At 37.9% G+C, this 8,755-nt stretch overlaps 1 long non-coding RNA gene across 1 annotated transcript; it reads right to left on the bottom strand.

Annotated features, from left to right (window-relative positions):
* Positions 1-7,817: 7,817 nt before the first annotated feature.
* Positions 7,818-8,652, bottom strand: LOC142180353 (uncharacterized). The gene is made up of 2 exons (XR_012708892.1): positions 8,238-8,652; positions 7,818-8,078 (listed from the first exon to the last, which is right to left on the bottom strand). It is a non-coding gene; the product is annotated as an uncharacterized LOC142180353 (long non-coding RNA).
* Between the last annotated feature and the right edge of the window lie 103 nt (positions 8,653-8,755).

Genomic DNA, 8,755 nt, shown 5'->3' on the forward strand with positions numbered 1-8,755 from the left:
CTATCTAAACACAATGTGGAAAAATGATTGGAATGAGGACCAATATGCCCTAACTCTAGAATTGTATTACTCTTTACATCCTCATATTTACATACACAAGAATCTTCAAATATAACATTATCTACTTCCTCACATGGCTCTAGTGTACTTTTCTCAACATGGGCATCATCAACAAAAATATGCTCGAGTGATTGGCTCTCCACTTTTAGCTCCTCAATTTGGCGTATAAGCTCATTTTCAGCTTTACACAACTCATTACTATTTTGTTGGGCGTTAGACGCATCAACCTTTGTATTCAATTGAGCCTCTAAGTCGTGAATAGTAGTGCCAAATTTATCGATCTCTTGTCCCAATTTGGCTCTTCCTTCTATAAAGTATCTCATCTCATTTGTAATTTCCTCACGTTGAGCCTCATATATTTCTAATCTTTTGGATTGTTCCACCAGCGACATATGGCTCAAAATCTTCACTTTTTCAAAATTATCTTCTTGCTGGTACTCGCTCTCTTCATTATATTCTTCCATATTGGCCTTCATTCTTGTGATTGTTGCCCTCATTCTTTTCATATCTTTTTTGAGTTCATCCTGTTGCTCTACTACTTGCCTCAGAATATCCCTAATATATGCATCAGGTTCCATATCCTACACTTCATTGCCCCTATCAAACTCAGAAACATCATTAGAAAGATTATAATAAGGGCTCAGAGAAGGATGAACAGGATTAGGACAACCATCCCAATGGCCATCTTGACCACCACACATACAAATATTCCACTCAAAGGATTGAGATTGTGCGCACAAATCGGTCCCGGGAATATTCTGACAATTTTTCCACCAGTGGGGTCCTCCACAATATGGACAAGGATCATCAAAATAAGAATAACCATCATTCGAATAATTTTCATTCCAAGATGCCATGTTAAAATAAATAACAAATACTAACTAAACTAAAAAAAATGAATAGATAAAAAAAATGTCTAATCTAGAAAAATAGCTAATTTCTAAGTCCCCGGCAACGACGCCAAAAACTTGTTACGACCAAACACACTCACGCAAGTATACGCAGTCGTCAAGTAATAAAGTGGCTAAAAGTCGGATGCCGAACCCACGAGGACTTATGATTAACTATTAACTAAATTAGACTATCCTAATTATCTAAACAAGAATTAAACCTAAAACTATTTGATTCTAAACTAATTAAATAAAAAATATAAATAATGAACTTTGAACAGAGAAAGAGCAGATTTTTATGATATCAATGTAATGAAAACGATCTAGGGTTATGGGCTATCTAACAATCCTATTGTATTCTTAAATTGAATTGACCAACTAATTTATCTAGCTTATTGGTTGACAGGGTTAATATTGCTCATAAAAATCTGTCGAGTTCTTACTCGCCTATTCAAGCTAATCTAACGCCTATATGTCTATGGAGTTAGAATCAACAAGAACGCATTTATAATTCCTGTAAATCAACCAAGCAAGGCAATTAGGTATATGTCTATCCTGACCACGAATCTGTTCCCCGATGCCCGAGTTCAAGAACTTGCCCTACTCAATCCTGTATGCAATATAGAATTCCCACTTTCGAGTTCAATTCTAGATTCGTAGATAATATTCAATTGGTGATCAAGCAATCAAATAATTAAGCGCAAGATTAAATAAATAAACTAATATGATAAATCAAGAAGTCAAAATTAATATCCGAATAACAATAGTCATGAAAGAACCACAACCCTAGAACGTGAAGTTTAGCTCCATATAGACATGGTAGCCAAACAACAAATCATACAAAGAAACATAAAAATTACTAAGTTTGGTGGGAGAAAGATGGAACTTGATGAATTCCGGCCTCCACAGCTTTGTCGTGGCTTTTTTTCTCTTCCCAATATGTTAGATGCCCTAGAAGAGGCGTTTTTGGCTTATATATTGCGTACAAAAGTCGTAGGCCAAAGTTCTCCTATTCCTAATCCGACTTGGCTACAGGGATTGATGCTGGGGTGGATGCGTCGCATCCACCTCGTCCTCCACTTCTCAGATTCGCATGCTAGGGTGGATGCGTCGCATCCACCCTTTGTTCCTCCATCTCAGCTTTGCCCAGGTGCGGATGCTAAGGCGGATGCTATGGGCCGTCTTCACTGCTAAGGGTGCACGAAATTTGCTTTTTTTCTAGATTGGATGCGACGCATCCAACCCCTCTTCCTCTAGCTAGAGCACCTTTTCTTCATATTTTTGTACTCCAAACACCCTAAATCATCACACACAACTCATTTAGTCATAAAACTAATAATTAAACCATGTTGGGCATTTTAAAGATCAAATAGCATCAAAAAGCAGTTAAAACATGGGTAAAGTAATATCAACACATATCGAAATATGCCTAACATCAGTTGTGATATACAATAGTTCCCCCCTCCCCCAATGTTCGGATGCAAAGTATGAGAATTCGAACACTGGAGTTCTTGTTGTTGTTAACTATCCTTCTTTGGAGTATGCTTTACGTTGCTATCTCATTATAAACCTTGCCAGAAAAATTCAATTGGGACAAAAACTGGACAAAGAAAAAAAGAGTGCATCACATACATTCAGTATCATCTAAGATCTTCAACAATAATATCTTTTGAGGTGAGTCACGTTCCAGTTACTTGGTAATTTTATTCCATCTTGATTTTCCAGTTGATATGACCCTTTACCAGTTATAGCTTAAATCTGGTAAGGTCATTCCCATGTGGGTCCTAACTTTCCAGCATTGACTTCCCGGGTATTATGAGTTACCTTCCGTAAAAGCAAGTCTCCGATTTTGAAAAAACAAAGATTTTCTCTCTGATTATAGTATCGTTCCATCCTTTGCTTTTGTGCCACCATCCTTACATAAGCTATGTTCTGACGCTCCTCAAGCAAGTCCAACTTAATCAACATTGTTATATCATTGTCTTGATCGTTTGATCAGGAATACCTTATGATTGGTTCTCCAATATCCATTGGAATCAAAGCTTCCGCACAATACACAAGGGGAAAAGGTATTTCTCCTGTGCTCAAATTTTCCATCGTTCGATATTCCCCCAATACTCCTGGCAGCTCTTCTGGCAAGCTGCCTTTATTATACTATAATTTCTTTCTGAGGTTTTGAACTATTACCTTATTGGTTGACTCTGCTTGACCGTTAGCGCACACTTGGATGGTATGGGGAGGAGTGATCCTTTTGATCTTCAATCCTTCTAGAAATTTTGTAATCTAGAAACCTATAAATTGTGGCCCATTGTCACAAGCAATTTCTTTTGGTACTCCAAACTAGCAAATTATATGATCCCAAATGAAATCAATCACTTCTCGCCCTCCAATCGTCTTGAAAGCTCCTACTTCGATCCACATAGTGAAATAATCAGTCAAAAGTAAAAGAAATTTTACCTGCCCGGGCCCTTGAAGAAAAGGACCAACTATATCCATCCCTCCTTTCATGAATGGTCACGGTGACATCACTGAATGCAAAAGCTTCGCCGGCTGGTGCACCAATTGAGCATGACGCTGGCACTTATCATATTTTTGTACAAATGCCTTTGCATCTAATTCCATCCGGTGTAGAAAACTTCAGCAATTGATGGTACGTTGATGGTACAGCCTTCATTTCATGGATCCATAGTCTACCCAAGATCACGTTGTAGCTCATATCGCCATCCAAAACTTTGAACAAGGTGACTTTCGTCACCCCTTTGACATTGGTAGGTAACATGATCTCTCATCAGGTCGTTACGCCTGTTACGTTGAATCCGTACAGAAGCTTTGTTGCCGGAACTATATTTTCGGTTAGCTTTGCTTGTTCCAAAATCCTCAATTGCATGATTTTGGTTGAACTACCTGGATCAACCAACACACGTTTAATTTTAAAATCTAAAACATCAAGACATATTACCAGAGTATCATTGTGCGGTAAAATAAGGCCACTGCATCTTCCTCTGTGAAGGTAATTTCATCATATTCTGATGCTTCCCGGATTCTCTTACCATGAATGACTGATACATTTGTCTTTTTACCTACCGAAAACGTCACTCCATTAACTTCAACCCCACCAAAGATCATGTTAATCGTTAGGCCGGGAGACCCTATGGATGGTTTTGCTGGTTCCGTTGCTTCTCAACTCATCCAGTAGTTGTTCTTAGCCTGGTCACATAATAATTATCTTAAGTGACCATTTTTAAATAGCATTGCAACCTCTTCACGAAGATGTCGGAATTCCCCAGTTTTATGGAAATGTGTTCCGTGGAATTCACACCAAAAATTAGGATCCCTTTGATTAGGATCTAATCGAATCGGTTTCGGGAACCTTGCCTCCTTGATATTTCTCATCGCCGAAATCAACTCTACCAGAATAATGTTGAAATTTTAATCTGATAACCGGGGATATCCTAAATCCCAGATCTTTCCAATAACTGAAAACCTTTAGTTGCACGCCCATCAGATCTTTCATTTGATAAATAAGATTGGAAACGGCTCCTGGATGATCTCCGGTCTGCATCAGAATTATTTTGGAACTTTTCATGATTACGATAGAGATTACGACCCTTATAGGACACCGAGTAACTCAGTTGATCATCTTCAATTCTGATTTTTGATTCATAACGATTATAGACATCTGCTCATGTGGTTGCCTGAAATTCCAACAGGATCTCCTTTAATTTGCTCGAGGCATCGGGGCATAAAGGATTGAGGCCCTTGGTAAATGCCTCTACTGCCCATTCATTCGGTACTACCAGCAACAGTATTATCTCCTTTTGGAACTGGATCACAAACTCTCGAAGCAATTCAGATTCTCCTTGAGCGATTTTGAATATATCTGCCTTCCTGGATTGGAATTTCCTTGCCTCGGCATGAGCTTTGATGAAAAAATCTGCAAGCATTTCAAAAGAATCAATTAAATATTTAGGCAAAAGAGAATACCACGTTAAAGCTCCCTTTCTTAGGGTTTTGCCAATTTTTTTTTAGCAAAACAGATTCGATCTCATATGGAGCCAAATCATTTTCCTTTACAGTTGTAGTGTAAGTTGTGATGTGCTCTTATGGATCCTATGGTCCATCATACTTCGGAATATCCAACATCTTGAACCTTTTTGGAATCAACTCTGGGGCCGCACTTGGTTTGAACGATATCTAAGTATACTTCTTTGAATCCGGGTCCTTCAATAGCGGAGGTACCCCCGAGATCTGATCCATCCGAGAGTGAAATTCTTTAGCATTTTGATCCATCTGATCATTCATTTCCCTCATGAACTTCATGAGCTCAGTTTTAAAAGGATCATTTGTGTTGTTATCATTTTTGGATCCACTGCCTGCTCCACCTGCTTGATTATCATTGAATTCGAACTACTCTATTGAAGCGATGTTACTAGTTCTTTGTGTTGTCTAATTTGCAGGAACGCTGGGAGGGACTCAAACTCCTCCATTGGAATTATTTGAGGCCATCGATAGTGATTGTTGTAGCTCAGTCATTATTCAGTCCTGTCTAGAAAGATGATTCATGATTTTTCTTTATTGTGCTCTCAAAACTTTCACAGTATCGGCAACGAGTTCATTATCATCAGGGGTAGGACTCCTAGCAAGCCGAGTATTTATTCTTCCCGGACCGGAGTTGCTTCATTCCAATCGTTGCTGGTTTCACTAGTAGAATCTTCCTGCTGATTTCCACCACGAAAATTGTCCTCATGCTCATTGACGTTGTTTGTTCCAACATTGAGCGAGTTGTTGACATTATTAGGTGTCATATCTGTTTTTGTTTTACTAAAGAAAAGCATCAAAATACATTAGTGAAAGATGAATGGATTAAAGTAATACCACAATTGTCTATGCCCCACGATAGACGCCAAATTATTTACCCGTAAAATGGTACAATTAAATTTGTATATAGAGACATGAATTAAATTAATCCGAGAAAATAAAATGATAAAGAACAAAATTGAATAAAGTAAGAAATAATTGAATAAGAGACGAGCCTGAGCCTCGAATTGTGCTTTTCCGGTAGCAAGAACAATAACAAGAACAAAGTACTTTGTAAAATAATGTTAACGGAATAAGAGAATAAGTTTAACCTTTTTTCATACATGTATTTCGTGTCCTTTTCTGAATACAGATGTCTCTATTTATAGCTAAATTAGGAGAGACAATATCTCCAAATCAAGCTCCTTTTTAATGTGAATAAAGACCCCTCTTGGTAGCCACATACCAGCTGAGTATAAATGCTAAGATTCTTTGTAACGGTCGCTCCTTGAATGCTGCATTCTTCAATTGGTATCTTACTTTTAAACTTTTCGTCTCCGGTTCCAATGTCTTCGAAACTCACACAATACTGTTCACATGCTCGTAACCGGTGAGAACTATTTGCTGACTCATACCCTACCTACTTTTACTGCCACGTGTCAACTCGACGAATATCTGTCGGTCATTCGTTAATTTTACCCTCATACACCAACTTTGAAGGATTCTTGGGATTCTTGAGATCTCTGGACAAATCATGGGATTTGGAGGGTTATACAGATTCATGTTAGCAAATATAAATCTAACATAAACTAACCATGTCCAACTTCCGTTGACGATTGGAAGGGGGTTGGGGTGAAAAAGTGGCGTTTAAAGCCATGACCTAGATCCCATTTCTTTTTTGGAACCAAAATTCCCGAAGTGAGACTCTTTTATAGACCTTCAGCCCATGCTGGAGACGGAGCTAAACTCTGATGGTTCATGATGCCTTCAATGCCATAGCAACATAGATTGTGCCAGCCTCTAATGTTCCACGCTTTCAGCCACGCCATTGCGCCACATTTTTGGGGGGATAAAATCCAATTACTCTTTCAATCCATTCCAAACTAACTCCCTCCATTATCAAACGTCGTTCTCACCTCCCAAACATAAGATTTAAGTATTGAACATCTTCCCAAAATATCAAACACATTATTCTCAATAATAAACATGTAGTAATACATGTTGATTTGCGTGCAATCAAGTATAAGTCAAGCTCGTGTATGTAGGACATTGTGCGGGGCGCTATACTACAGAAGTTGATAACTGTAATGACATGAAGGATGAGCTCAGCAAGATGAATAAGAGAAGGTCTTTCAGATGTCCGGAAGAAAGGTTTCATCATATATAAATGATATGTGATTGAGAAAATTCCATTGTCAAATTTATCTGGTAGTTATAGAAGCAATGAGGATTTTCAACAATTTGAAGTGAACAAAAATAGGACTTTGACTTTGTAGAGGAGAAGGATAATACAATTGAAGATGATTTTGATAATGAATTAGTCATTGTTAGGAAGATGCTTCAAAATGTTAATTTTTCAAGTTCTATAGGTGCAATTACTTTTAGTGACAGTGTCAAAGAACATCTTACTACCTATTAAAACACTTATGGTTGCTGATCGTTCACGATTGTCATTTGATCCTGGTGGCACTTTTTTTTTTCATTGAAAACAATGATGATTTTCTAGAGAGAGGTAGTTGTAACATGCAAACTTCGAAGGGGAAAGCAGTTGGAATCTTTGAATAGAATCAGTTGAGAAGTTAAAGTTATTATCCCAATTACTATTAATTCATTTTGCTTGAGTTACAAATAGCTTCTCTATAGGCGTTGTGAATAGTGAATGTTGAATAAAGCTCTCTTCTTTCTCCTCTCTCATTTACAATGATCTATTCAACATTTAGGTCCTTTAGAACTCTCCAATCGGTTAACTGAAGAAGACATTATGGTCTACTGTGGAATAGTTATGAATTGTTTTTAATCGCTCTTTTCTCCCCAAGAAGAAGTGAAGTTGGAAAAATGAAGATCAACACATCGAACGGTAATTATTTGTGCCTTCTTTCATCGGATGTATCAGGTTTTTTGGGGTGTATTGTTTCTTGTGAATGCTAACTTCTGGCCGGCGACTGGTCATACAGTTCTTGTTTCAGTCAATGCCAGCACTACTGGTGTTCGAGTCCATACATCGTATGTATCTTTTATTTTCCTTAAAACCCTTTGATCAGTTGCTGCTTCTTGTAAAGTTACATTTACAGCATATGTTCCATATCCTCTGGCCTCTGCCTTGTCGCTATGCTGCATTTTACAAGAGTAAAGGTAGAGCATGAAAGCGTTCTAAGGAGGTGGGAGTAAAGTAGAGACGTCCAAATTACATCACAATTTGAACCAGAAATTTGATAAAAAGTAATCCCCATCTTTTAATCTTTGAATCGCAGAACAAGGATAGGATCTTACCTACAGAAGATTATTAAATGACTGGGAGATTGGCAGAATTACAGAATTCTGTAGCACACTTGCACAATTCAGAGGTTCTTCAGTAGTTGAGGATTCCATGATGTGGCAAGGCGGCAGATTTTCTGTTAAGTCAGCTTATAGAGAATACCAACAATCAGGTGGGATGTTGGCCATGGAAGATGATTTGGAAAGTCAAAGTTGCCTGCTCTTGGCATCTTGCTAGAATTGCCCTTCGATGCAGGATAATTTGACAAATTATGTTCTAAATGTTACCTATGTGGAAATCAAGCAGAGACAATCAACTATGTCTTTTTACACTGTAAATGGATTGACCTGCTTTGAAAAAATTTCATCAACTTGAGGGGAATTAGGTATTTGATGTGCTAACTAGTTGGAGCAAAGATGGCAACTTATCCTGTCAGAAAGAGAGATGGAAGATTGTCTCAGCATGTAACTGTCTTGCAATAGAGGAATCAGAAGTGCTTTGAAGACAAATACAGCACTATTCAAAAGCTGAA

Source organism: Nicotiana tabacum, chromosome 4, assembly GCF_000715075.1.
Source record: "Nicotiana tabacum cultivar K326 chromosome 4, ASM71507v2, whole genome shotgun sequence".
Classification (NCBI taxonomy): Eukaryota; Viridiplantae; Streptophyta; class Magnoliopsida; order Solanales; family Solanaceae; genus Nicotiana; species Nicotiana tabacum.